This window comes from Scyliorhinus canicula, chromosome 13 (assembly GCF_902713615.1).
Source record: "Scyliorhinus canicula chromosome 13, sScyCan1.1, whole genome shotgun sequence".
Classification (NCBI taxonomy): Eukaryota; Metazoa; Chordata; class Chondrichthyes; order Carcharhiniformes; family Scyliorhinidae; genus Scyliorhinus; species Scyliorhinus canicula.
Window position 1 is genome coordinate 109,197,616 of NC_052158.1, and position 14,177 is coordinate 109,211,792.

Sequence of the window (14,177 nt, forward strand, 5' to 3'; positions counted from 1 at the left end):
CCCACAAACAACTGAACTTAAATCATTTTTGTAAATGGTAAACTACTTTGGACCTTGTTTTTTTTAAACCAAACTTATCAACGGTATTGGCTGAAGAAAACTTTCATTGCCCTAGGAAGGCTCCCCAGGAAGATGCTTTCAATAGAGTAAAGTAATTGCTGCATTCCTTAAAACTGTTAGTATACTTCAACCCATCTAAATAACTGATATTGACCTGCAACACCTTTCCACATTGTGTTGGTGCGGTATTGGTGGGCAGCACAGTAGATAGCATTGTTGCTTCACAGCGTCAGGGTCCCAGGTTCGATTCCCGGTTTGGGTAACTGTCTGTATGGAATCTGCATGTTCTCCCCGTGTCTGCGTGGGTTTCCTCTGGGTGCTCCGTTTTCCTCCCACAAGTCCCGAACGGCGTGCTGTTAGGTAATTTAGACAATCTGAATTCTCCCTCAGTGTACCCGAACAGGTGCCGGAATGTGGCGTCTCGGGGATTTTCACAGTAACTTCATTGTGGTGTTAATGTAAGCCTACTTGTGACAATAAAGATTACTTTATTGTCCCACGAAATGGACGACGGCTCTTAAAGGCCAATAGGGTATGTGTCAATAACTCTCTCAGGAGGTCATAAAAGACACGCACAAATCGAGAAGGGATATCAATAGTCTTCGGCGTCAAGAAATTCCCATCGTTTCGGATCACAAACCATTCTTGGGTCTCTTCAAAGAGGACAAGGCTATGGTGCCGATTGCCTTGGCAAGAATTCAACGATGCCCATCATTTCCGCCTACGATTATACTTTCAAGTACCAACCTGGAACACACAAAACAAATGCAGATGCTCCTAGCCACCTACCCTTATAAGAAAGTATCACATGTACAAGTAATCATCATGACATTGAATTCTTTTAGACACATTATCAGTCTCGGCGAAGCAGATCAGGAACTGAACAAATTGAGATCCGCTCCTGTTCAAAGTAGACAAAATACTTATACAGGATGGATAAATGAGCCAGTTTCCAGGGAAATGTAACCATTCTTTATCCACACGAATGAATCGAGTTGTCAGGGTTGCATCATACTCTGGGGAGAATAATTAGTCATTCCTGTCCCAGGCAGAGAGCTGCTCCTAACTGAATTACACAGCACTCATTCTGGCATCTCTAACAGGATGATGTTTGCCAGGAGTTGTGTGTTGGTCTGGTATTGATTCCGATGTCGAGAAGCTAGTCAAGCACTGTCAACAGTACCAATTGCAGCCTGCTACAGCCCCACTGCATCTGAGGGAATGGCCGGCCATGGGTACGAATCCATATCGATAATGCTGTTCCATTTCTGGGCACGATGTTTTTGCTCGTGATTGATGCGCAGACTAAATGGATGGACATTTTTGGGGTGAAGTCACCTGCATCGCATTTACCATCGAAAGATTATAGAACATACAGTGCAGAAGGAGGCCATTCAGCCCATCGAGTCTGCACCGACCCACTTAAGCCCTCACTTCCACCCCATCTCTGTAACCCAATAACCCCTCCCAACTTTTTCTTGGTCACGAAGGGCAATTTATCATGGCTAATCGAGCTAACCTGCAAGTCTTTGAACTGTGGGAGGAAACTCCGCGGAGCACCTGGAGGAAACCCACGCAGACACGGGGAGAACGTGGAAACTCCGCACAGACAGTGACCCAGCGGGGAATCAAACCTGGGACCCTGGTGCTGTGAAGCCACAGTGCTATCCACTTGTGCTACCGTGCTGCCCTTGTTATGCCAATGCCTTTTAACTAATGGATTCCTGAATTCATGATATCGGACAATGGAAACATATTAACAAGTGCTGAGTTTTAACATGTCACCACTCTATGGTATTGAGCACATTAGAACTGCACCTTACCACCCAGCATCAAACACATTAGCCGAGAGAGCCATCCAAACTTTCATGTCTGGCCTAAAGAAACTGTCAGGAGGAACCTTGGAGACCAAAATCTCACAATTCGTCCTTTCGTACCACTCCACATGCAACAACGAGAGTTCTATCAGCCAAACTGCTAATGAAAGTACGAGACTGACCCTTGTGTTTCCAAATTTTCCACAGAGGGTGGCAGCCAGTGAAAGTAATTAGAAAGCAGGCCATGATTCACATAGTACAGCATGATCATTTATGGTAAATTAAGCCATATACGTGAGAAACTTTGGTAGTGGATCAAGTTGGATCACTGGAACAATTGTTTCTAAGACCGGATCCCTTTCATACCAAGTGGGCGTAGAGGGATTATTATTCATAAACACATGGACCACTTGAGGAGTAGACATGTGCTCCAGCAGTCAGTGCTGCCACCAAATGTTTTTGAACCTGTAAACGCCAAAGTACTGTTTGGCGTTATCAACATAACTGATATCTCCATGGAACGAAATAGTGATGAATCACCAATGCCAGAAGAGGTACCCAGTACTGCAGTGCCTGTTAACATCGAGCATGGGAAAGCATCTCACACAACAGAATTACGCCGCTTGACATGAAACAGAAAAACCTCTCAAAGACTTGATTTATAATTGTCTAATTCATGGACTGCGTGAATTAGTTATTGAAGATTTTATAAAGAACTTAAAAAGAGGGTGGGATAGGATGATTATCCCTTTAAGGGCAAGACGACAGAATATGGGTCACATGACCGGTGCGACTATTCGGGACTCGAGTGTGTGGAATCACCCCCATGGTGAGTGAGACTCCCAGGCAGAGACATTTTGGGAGCTAGCTACAGCAATGAGGCTGCTGAACAATTCTTATTAATAAATACCTTTTGTGTTCAAGACTGAAGTTACAATCGGTGGCACTGTTGCCTCACAGCATCAAGGTCCCGGGTTCAATTCCAACCTTTGGGTGACTGTGTGGAGTTTACACTTTCTCCCACGTTTGCGTGGATTTCCCCCAGATGCTCCGGTTTCCTCTCACAGTCCAAAGATGTGCAGGTTAGGTGGATTGGCCATGCTAAATTGTCCCTTAGTGTCCAAAAGGTTAGGTGGGATTACTGGCATAAGGTAGGGGAGTGGGCCTAGGTAAGGTGCTCTTTCCAAGGGTCAGTGCATATTTGATTGGCTGAATGGCCTCCTTCTGCACTCTCGGGATTTTATGAATTGAATCTTCCTGCATCAACTTGCCCAGTTCATTTTTTCCTTCCCAAAATAGGATTCAGGGACCATACATAACCCCCAAGATCTGCTTGAATGTGTCTCTCACTAATACCATGGACAGCCACCATGACATGTTAATGCCACCTGCTATTATCTTTGCAGATATCACTGAATTAATTATGGCAATATTCCACTCTCTGCCCTTTTGACCTGGATGCTGTCACTCATACAAGGGGATTCCCTTTTTTAACTTTTAATCACGGTCATTAAAATTCCCACTGGGCTTCCTTGACCCCTGGTGTTGGTGCTGCTTGTGCAAATGCCCTTCGTTGTGTAAGACTGCAATGTCAATTTCTTTTCAGTGATTTCTAGCAAGAACAAAGCTCATCAAATTGACAATAAAAAGAACCAGTGTCACAGAAAGGTAAATAAACCTATTATACTTCACTGAAACTGGAATGTTATTTTAGTTACCTGAATATGTTGCAGAGAGACTTCAAATACTGAAACGTTTAGTAAATGACAGGACTGGGTATCTCCATACTTTGCTGAGATGCAATTTGAAATGCATAATTATCACAATGTCTCGATTATAAATTCCGTGAATTACAGCATTTAATTTCCTCAGGGCTTCTCCCACTGTGCTGCTGCAACTTTGGCAAAATTCCAGTTTGCAAACGAGTTTTCCGTTAAACCACTGTACATATGGTGTAACAGCAGTAGAAGACCTGAGGACATACACTCTCAAAGTATCCTGGTGTCAAACCAATAAATGTACTCGTACCCCTCCTGGCTCCACAGAAATGTAACTAACATTACTGGTTGTTTTTTGAGCAACCTTCGGTAGTCCCTTGAAGGGCCACTGGTGAGGTTGCTCATGACCCAGAATAGCCAGTTTGAGTATGCTCAGCACAAGCTCTACCTGCAGACATGTAGACATTTTTAAACAGCGTCCTACAACTAACATTAGGTGCACTGCATATGCAAATTGACCGTGTCGCGTCTTTTCGTCCGACGTCACTTCGTCCAACGACACTTCGTCCACGTCTTTTGGTCCAACGTCTTTTTGTCCGCCCGTCTTTTGGTCCAACGTCACTTCGTCCAATTATCCAATTACAAATTAACTCCGTATAAAACCATTTAATTGATAAAATGCAAGTACAATACAGCAAGTGAATTTAATTGCTAAAATGCAAGTAATTGATAAAATGCAAGTAAAATGCAAGTTGAAAAATGCAGTTAAAAAGTTAAAAAATCTAAAAATGCAGTAATAAAATCTAAAAGTTTACTAATTACTTAAAATTCCCGAAATTACTTAAAATTGATGTAAATTGTAAATTCCCGAAATTCCCTAAAAGTTAGATTTCCAGAACTGTACCCGAGAGAGAATAATGGGGAGAGGACAAGATGATTTGATATTCTACAATTCCGACAGACACAGATATAAGTGGGAGTCTAATTGGATTTAGACAATGAGTGCAGTTCTGAAAGAAGCAGGTTTAAACTCGATTTTCGTCGAGTGATTAAAACCTCTGGTTGACAGTGGGTTCTGACATTACAGGTCTGAAATGATCAAATATTCCATCAGATACAATGGCTCTCATCACGCTGGAGCATACATGGGTGAATATCCTGCAGCTTATCTTAATAATGTCTGGAGATCAAGCAGCACAAATGCAGAACTCAACTTCAAGAGGCGAAACAGGTGGAGAGGATCCTTGAGCAGTTACATTGAAAGACTAAATTAAACTATTTGTAATTGGATAATTGGACGAAGTGACGTTGGACCAAAAGACGGGCGGACAAAAAGACGTTGGACCAAAAGACGTGGACGAAGTGTCGTTGGACGAAATGACGTTGGACGAAAAGACATAGCACCCAAATTGACATCCCAACTCTCAGTTCAGGGAGGCAAACTTCACACCAAGAAGACACTGCCCTCCCAGATCTGTGCCTATCTTTCCTAGAACTCCATGTTTGAATCCATCCATCAGGTTTCCACCCCTACTACAGTACCAAAACAGCTCCCGTCAAAGTCACAAGTGACATCCCACGTGACTCTGACAAGATAAACTATCCCGCCTGCCTTTCTCAATCTGTCTGCAGCCTCCGGCATGGCTGACCACATAAGTGGCATTTTCCTCATCAGCGGTTATGACTCCTTCTGCGTCTGCGCTCCTTCGTATTCTACTGGGCTCACTCTTCACATTTGCAATATATGTCACTGTGCTGGTGATTGATCCAGATGGGGATGGCGACAGATGATCCTTGGGTGAGTGACTGTTTCGCAGGAACGAGACCTAGTGCATTTGGATAGCGGTGGAGGCCTTAGGAAGAAGAATGAAAGATTAAAAGATTAAGAACGCAAGGCTGAGGGTGGTGAACCATGGAAGAAATTGAAAAACAAATTGTGAAAAGAAAAACCAACTTCCCAATTATTCCTGCTTACTCAAGGTACAGAAAGCAGCCTTGGGTGTAAGAGTGCAGTAAGTGCAGAGATGCATTTGCCAGTTAAATGTCAACCAAGAGGCTTACATTGCAGGTTAGGTTACAGGTTTACAAGGATAGGGCGGGGGAGTGGACCTTGGCCAAGTGCTCTTTCGGCGGGTTGGTGCAGACTCAATGGGCCAAATGGCCTCCTTTTGCACTGTAGGGATTCTATGATTCTAGGCTGATAAATACTTCAAGGAAAATCCATGGGTTCTAGAATGGAACAAATAAGGCCAATTTTGCTTTCAACCCTGTCCATGCTTGCATTGTTTCTACCCCCTCCCACCACTATGCTACCACTGTCCCTTTTCTCCATTTTCCTCCTCAGACCATGTAACCATCTATCTCCCTCCAAGAGCCAGCCTTATTTTTTACATTTTCCCTGCATTACTCTCCTAAACCTAGTCCTGCTACAGCTTCAACCCGAGTTTGTTCCCTTTTCATTAAAAGCTGAAATGTTTAAATGCATACTGTGTACAGATAGAAGTAAAAACAGGAAGTGCTGGGACTCAGCAGATCCAGCAATATCTAAGTCCCATGAAAGTGGTGGGGACGGGGAGTGCTTCCCACTGCAGAGGATGACAAGAAACCACACCATATCTCCTGACCCCGACCTCATTAATTATACATCCAGAAGGTTAGGTCGTTTTCAGTGATGTGGCGGGTTTGGTTGTACACGTCCCGCCATCATATTTGGGTACCATATTTAAACGGCACCCAAATTGACTGCCCCATCCTTGAGGAAAGAGAATGGAACTCCTGAAAAAGATGGATCTTCAGGAACATGCAGTCTATGCTGAGGCTGGAAGATGGATTTATTCGATGGCACGGAATCCGAAAGATCCACCTGATAGACCCTCCTCTGCCCACCACAATTGAGTTCCAGGTTCACTGATGGCCTCCATCCCGAGCTGCAAAGGCAGCCCTCGGCATTCTTCAGTTAAGTCCCGATTTCTACACACGATGTTGTTTCAGACGTGTTCCAGACGGGTGTGTTTTTCCTCTGGCGTTGTGGAGAATTGGGATGCAAAATAGTTTAATACCGGCCACCAGCGTGTTTCCCGATCCACCATGGCAGGCACCAGTGGAGAATACTGCAGGAAGTTCATGCTGGCATAAAACCTAGCCAACTTTAAAATTACTAGCAAGATAATTGAGAATCCATCAAAGGTAGATAGAAAGCCAACTTTGTGCCTACTGCAGTATGTACTGTCGAGGCCACCTCTTGGACGCAGTTTCCCTGATGTCATCAATTCTGAGATTCCGCTCAATTTGGGAATTATGCTGCAATTTTAAAGCCAAACACGGATAAAAATGCCAGCTTGACATTATTGGCTAATGTATCTTTTCAGAATTTGCACTAATTTCTATGTCACACATTCATTAATTCACTTATTATTTGAAGTAATTAGCAGTCAAAAAATAAATTCCATAGTTGGGGTTGTTGCTAGTCATGGACAGACAGGAATTAGGAAGAATTTTACAAGTACGTGCTCTTCTTGATAAGTATTTGTGACAAATCTGCTATAACTTGAGGTTTTAGAATTTTCAGGGAATACAGAATGCACCAAACGGGGCCACCGGCAGCCATTGCACCGATTTTCATGAACATCTGATAGGAATGTGGAAATTGGACCCAGAAAATTGCAGGACCAGTTGGTTCCTGCTCCAAATTCATCTGCAGGGGTCATTGGGGTGTTCACATGAACAGCCCACAAAGCTGATTTATAACATATAATTCAAGGTTCTCTGATGTAAATAGATCCACAAGGCATTTTTGAGGTAGGAATCGGTAAAGTAAGCATCATTTAGGCTCTTCCCATTGCCAGCAGCCATTGAACAGTACGGTCAGCCTCGAGAATTTGGCTGAGATCAAGCGTGAGATCAGGTGCAATGCCTGGTCTTGGCAGATAGGATTTAGTATGCCCCTTTTCTGAGGACCTTGAATTGAATTGGGTTTGAATTGTATTTGGAGCAATCAAGGAGCTGGATGAGGGGCTTGCGCTGTCCACTCGGAGCACTGGCTTTGTAACGCTGGAGAAGGGAATAATTTTTGTTTTTAAAGTATGACCAGCCATCCATAGCTGGACTGCTGCAAGCTGTTCAGAAAAAATGTACAGTCTTTATTTTTTTTGAAAGGCCAGAAAGAGGATAAATGCTTTTCCTGGCTTCATAAAATCTGCCTCATTGGTGACTGCCTCTGTCCCAGATGTCCCCACAATTACCTTTGGTCTCTACATCAGCCTTAATTCTGCATCAGAGCTGCTAAATTATCGTCTCACCTTCTCTAGTAATTTTTTTAAAGATTATTTTTATTAAAGCTTTTTTCAACCAAAATTTTTACATAATAAAGAAAATAAACGAGAAAAATTTAACAAATCAAGGTGGCTGCTATCATTATACAAAATGAAAATACACCTTATATCAACAGTTCCCCCACCTGAAACCCCCTCCCCCCATTGCTGCTGCTGACACTTTACTGCTCCCCTAGAAAGACAAGGAAAGGTTGCTACCGCTGGGAGAACCCCATCAAGGACCCTCTCAAGGCAAACTTTATTCACTCCAGGCTGAGGAACCCATCACTAATCCAGGTCTCCACGCTCGGGGGTTGAGTCCCTCCACATTAAAAGATCCATCTCCGGGCTACGAGGGAAGCAAAGGCCAACATTTCAGCCTCTTTCACTTCCTGCACTCCCGGATCCTCCGACACCCAAAGACCGCTATTGTTGGACTTGGCTCCACCCGCGTGCCCAAAATCCTGGACATGGCCCTCGCAAAGCCCTGCCAGAATACTTTAAGAGCCGGGCATGCCCAAAACATATGGACATGGTTCGTTGGGCTCCCTGCACATCTCGCGCACCTGTCCTCCACCCCAAAAAACTTGCTCATTCTCGCCGTCGTCATGTGAGCCTCATGCACCACCTTAAATTGAATCAAACTGAGCCTGGCGCATCTTGAGGAGGAATTTACCCTGCCCAGGGCACCAACCCACAGGCCCTCCTCTAACACTTGGCCTAGCTCCTCCTCCCACTTGCTCTTCAGCTCCTCCACTGGGGCTTCCTCCGCCTCCTGCAGCTCCTGATGTATGTCAGACACCTTCCCCTCTCCTACCCAGATGCCAGACACAACACTATCCTGTATCCTTCGAGGGGGTAGCAGTGGAAATGTCCCCACCTGTTTTTTGAGAAAGTCCCGGACTTGGAGGTATCTGAAAGCATTTTCCGGGGGCAGGCCGAACTTCTCCTCCAGCGCCTGCACGCTGAGGAAAGTCCCATCTATAAACAGGTCCCCATCCTTCTGATGCCTGCCCTATACCAGCCTTGAAACCCCCCCCCCCCCCCCCCCCGTCTATCCTGCAAATCTATGGTTGTTCTGTATCGGGGTCCAAACCGAGGCCCCCTCCTCCTTCCTGTGCCTTCTCCACTGACCCCCATACCCTCAGTGCCGCTGCCACCACCGGGCTTGTGGTGTACCGTGCCGGTGAAAGCGGTAGCGGTGCTGTAACTAGTGCCCCTATTCTGGTGCCTTCGCATGACGCTGCCACCCCCACGCCGATCCCTCCTCCATTACCCATTTCCTAATCATGGCCACATTAGCCACCCAGTAGTAGCTAGAGAGGTTCGGCAGTGCCAACCCTCCCCCCCCCGGCTACGCTCCAAGAATAGTCTTTTGACTCGCGGGGTATTATTTGCCCACACAAACCCCGTAATAATCCTGTTCACCCGCTTGAAAAAGGATTTGGAGATGAAAATGGGAAGGCACTGAAAGACGAACAGGAATCAGGGAAGAACCGTCATTGTCAGAGTCTGCCCTCTTCCCGCCAGGGAAAGTGGGAGCATGTCCCACCTTTTAAAGTCTCCCTCCATCTGCTCTACAAGCCAAGACAAGTTGAGCCTGTGTAGGGCATCCCAGTTCCTAGTCACCTGTATACCCTAATACCGAAAGCTCCTCTCCACTATCTTGAGCGGGAGCTCCCCCAGTCTCTCCTGTTAACCCCAAGCATGGATTACAAACAGCTCACTCGTCCCCACATTCCGCTTGTACCCAGAGAAGCTCCCAAAGTCCCCCAGGATCCACGTGACCTCCCACATCCCCTCTAGCGGGTCCAAAATATACAACAGCAGGTCATCCGCGCAGAGGGAAACCCAGTGCTCCTCCCCCCGCCAACCCAGCCCCTTCCAGTTCCTCGAAGTCCTAAGCACTATGGCCAATGGCTCAATTGCCAGGGCAAATAGCAACGGGGACAGGGGGCACCCCTGCCTCGCCCCTCGGTGCAACCTGAAATACTCCGACCTCAGCCGGTTCGTGGTCACACTCGCTACGGGGACCTGATACAGTAGCTTGACCCACCCTATGAACCCCTCCCCCAATCCAAACCTACCTAACACTTCCCACAGGTACCTTCACTCCACCCTGTCAAAGGCCTTCTCCGCATCCATTGCAGCCACTACTTCTGCGTCCCCTCCTTCTGAGGGCATCATAATAATATTCAGGAGCCTCCTCACATTAGTGTTCAGTTGCCGGCCCTGACGAAACCCGTCTGGCCTTCCTCGATCACTCCCGGGACGCAGTCCTCTATTCTGCCCCCCCTCCGCAGGTCCACCCAGTGCGGGGCATGGTCCGAGACCGCAACGGGCAAATACTCAACCCCCTCCACCCTCGGGATTAACGCCCTGCTCAACACAAAAAAGTCAATCCACGAGTAGACTTTATGGACGTGGGAGAAAAAGAAGAACTCCTTCGTCCTAGGCCGCACGAATCTCTATGGGTAAACGCCCCCCCATCTGATCCATGAACTCCCAAAGAGCCTTGGCCGCCGCCGGTCTCTTTCCTGACCTGGACTTAGACCGGTCCAACGCCGGGTCCAAGACAGTATTAAAGTCCCCCCCCCCCCCCCCCCCCCCCGCATAATCAAGTTACTTGTCTCCAAGTCCGGGATTTTACCCAACATGCGCCTCATGAATTTTGCATCATCCCAGTTCGGGGCATAGACGTTCACCAGCACCACCCGGGCCTCCTGTAGCTTGCCACTCACCATTATGTATCTGTCCCCTTTGTCCGCCACGATGCTCCCTGACCAGAATTGCCACCCCTCTGGTCTTGGAGTCCAGCCCCGAGTGGAACACCTGGCTCACCCATCCCTTCCTTAATCTCATTTGGTCAGCGAGTTTTAAGTGCGTCTCTTGTCGCATGGCCACGTCCACCTTTAATCCCGTTAAATGCGAGAACACACGGGACCTGTTGACCGGTTCATTCATGCCCCTCACATTCCACGTGATCAGCCTGGATGGGGTCGAACCCCACCCCTTCCTGCCGACTAGCCATCTCCCTTTTTCTGCCAGCCACATACCCGCTCACTCCAGCCCCCCCGCCTGACTCTCCAACCATCCCCAACAACTGGCTCCCCTTCAGTCAGAAAAGCAGCACCCCTTCCCCCCCCCCCAGCCCCCTGCTCCCACCCCCCCCCACCAAGCACCCCGCTTAGCACCGATTTCCCCCCCCATTGCGCTTCCGTAAGTCAGCTGACCCATGCTGACCCCAGCCGCTCACGCCTCTATCGCGAAACCTACTATCGTCTCCTCCTCTGGGCCCCCAACCCCCCCTCCCCCACAGGGTAAGAGGGCAAGTGCCATCTGGATCTTTCCCGAGTACCAACACAGCCCGGTCGTTGCCCCACCCCCTGAAACAAAAAACAGGAAAAGAGCTAACTTAAATTCTACAAACAAACTTAAAGCAGGCCAACCCCCAGTTACACATCCCCGTCAGCACGTTTGCCCCACGTGCAGCTGCCCCTTAGTTCAAGTCCAGCTTTTTGTGCCTGATGAATGTCCACGCCTCGTCCGGCGTATCAAAATAATGGTGCCTGTCCTGGTACATTACCCAAAATCTCGCCGGATGCAGGAACCCGAACTTCACCCCTTTACTGTGGAGGACCGCCTTAGCCCGGTTGAAACCCGCACGTCTCCTCACCAGTTCAGCTCTCAAGTCCTGGTAAATGCGAATCTCGCCGTTCTCCCACTTACTGCTCCGCTCCTTCTTTGCCCAACGCAGGACACGCTCCCTGTCTGTAAAGCGGTGGAACCTTATCACCATCATCCTCAGTGGCTCCCTCGCCCTCTGCTTCCTGGCTAGGACCCTATGTACTCCGTCCAATTCCAAGGGCTGCGGGGAGGCCCCCGCACATTTCAGCGTCCCCAGCATTGCAATCATGTACGTGCTCGCGTCCGCCCCCTCCGCACCTTCAGGGAGGCCCAGGATCCGCAGGTTGTGACTCCAAGACCTGTATTCGAGGCCATCCAGCCTCTCCTGCCATCTTGTGTAGGGCCTCGTGCACCTCCACCCTAACCTCCAGGCCCAGGATCTCGTCCTCATTCTCATACACCTTCCTCTCCACCTCCTTGATCGCCTTCTCCTGTATCTTCTGCACCTCCACCATCTTTTCCATGGAGGTCTTCATAGGGGCCAGCATCTCCGTTTTTAGCTCTGCGAAGCAGCTCCTCAAAAATTCCCGTTGCTCTCTGGCCCACGCTTCTCGATCCACGCCGGCCGTGATTTTGTCCTCCCGGACCCACTCTGCCTTCTTCCCGGCGATTGCTCGTTTGACGGCCCCGCTCCTGGTTCCCTCCATACAGAACCAGGGGGAACCTCTCCAGCGTCCGTTCCCACATTGGATCTGCTCTTCACGTGCCGCTGCCGACCCGTTTGACGGCCCAAAACCCCGATCCCGGCGGGAGCTGCCGTGCGTGCGACTTAGCTGGTCATGGCCGCTACTGGAAGACCTTCTCTAGTAAATTGCTTGCAAACACTGGTTCTGATTTCACTGCATGAGGTTTATACTGAAATGTGGCTAATCCTCAAAGTGGCTCCAGTTTCTCACTGGTACCTCGAGAAAGCAGCACAAGTACTTCACATCACCCACCCAATAATTAATTAATTAATCAAGAATTAATTAATAATAAATTGATAATTAATCATCTTTATTGTCACAAGTAGGCTTACACTGTTACTGTGAAAAGCCACTCGTCGCCACATTCCGGTACCTGTTCAGGTACATGGAGGGAGAATTCAGAATGTCCAAATTACCTAACAGCACATCTTTCTGGACTTGTGGGGGGAAACCGGAGCACCCGGAGGAATCCCACGCGGACACAGGGAAACGTATAGACTCCGCACAGTGATCCAAGCCAGGAATCTCACCTGGGACTCTGGTACTGTGAAGCAACAGTGCTAACCACTGTGCTACCATGAAGCCTTATGTTTAAGTCAATCCTATAAAGTATTTGTGTCCAGACATTTCTGTGGTACAACATAGCAGAGTTAAGAGTTCTTCCACCACCAGTTGTGGTTTCTGGTATTCACGAGGCAAAGGGGTAGATCTTGACTCTGCGCAATAATGTTAAATGACAGTAAGTCAGCAGCCCATTTTATAACTCTCCCAATCTTTGATTTCCAACTCGTTGTCATTCATTTTACATTAAGGCACAAAGTCAAGATCTATCACGACTGTCGAATAAAAAGATGACAATAGTAATGAGAACTGCTATTTACACAAATATTCTGTCAGGATGAACAGGAAATTAGATAATAGAAACTAAGTATTGACAAAGTGGGAGAAAGGAATGGACCCACTATGTATCAGAATCGAAGATTTTGTCAAAGGGTTGTAGGTGCAACAACTCTCGAGAAACTCAAGACCAACGAGGAAAAAGTAATCCACTTGATCCACACCTATCTCCCAGCTTAAACCTTCACTCCTTTTATGAGAAGATGGAGCAGTGATCGGTGTTGAAGCAAAAGTCAGGATGAGGAAGATTAGGGTAGGTGGGGGCCATGGTCATAGTTGCTCAAAATAATAATTTTGATTTTTATTAGTGCAGCCAGCACAGTGACTGAAGCAAAAGCCAGATTGGAGCAGTTGAATAAAGCGGTGAGGTGTGGGAGCAGAATTGCAGGATACAAGTTTATTCTAAGATTATGAAAAGGAAGGGAAGAATTAAGATAGTTAGAAGAAAATGGACAAAGTTTCGGATGAGGTCGTTGAGGTGGGAATAGATATGGCTTTGAAGAAAGTGGGATATTGCGGACATTGTGAACCGCTCGATAAGACTGAGGAGGTTGACAAGAATCAAGTGAATTGGTGGGGCTCAAGGAAGCAGGTGGTGGTGGCGGTGATCTACTGAGGAAGCTGAGAGCAGACTGGGAGAAAGCATAAAGAACAGGAACCATGAAAGCATAATTATCTGAAGGGCAGATGATGAATCTGGGAATCGGGTGAGGGAGGGTCAATCAGTGCAACCAATGACTCCAAACACACACAGCTTTGATTTTGGGCACACATAGTTGGTACAATTTGAGATATTGGAGGTGCCAGCGTTGGACTGGGTGGGCATATTAAGAAGTCTTACAACAGCAGATTAAAGTCCAACAGGTTTGTTTTGAATCACTAGCTTTCAGAGCGCAGCTCCTTCCTCAGGTGAATCTGAGATAGTCAGATAATTTGAGTTAGTCAGAGAACGCCAAAAGAATTGGTGGAAGGCAAATGCAGATTAATGGATGTTTGAGAGAC

At 47.3% G+C, this 14,177-nt stretch overlaps 1 protein-coding gene across 3 annotated transcripts in view; it reads right to left on the reverse strand.

The window, feature by feature from the left end:
- The window catches only part of pex5la (peroxisomal biogenesis factor 5-like a), a 235,196-nt gene that overhangs the window by 177,557 nt on the left and 43,462 nt on the right, over window positions 1-14,177 (reverse strand). The gene's annotated exons all lie outside the window — the stretch shown is intronic.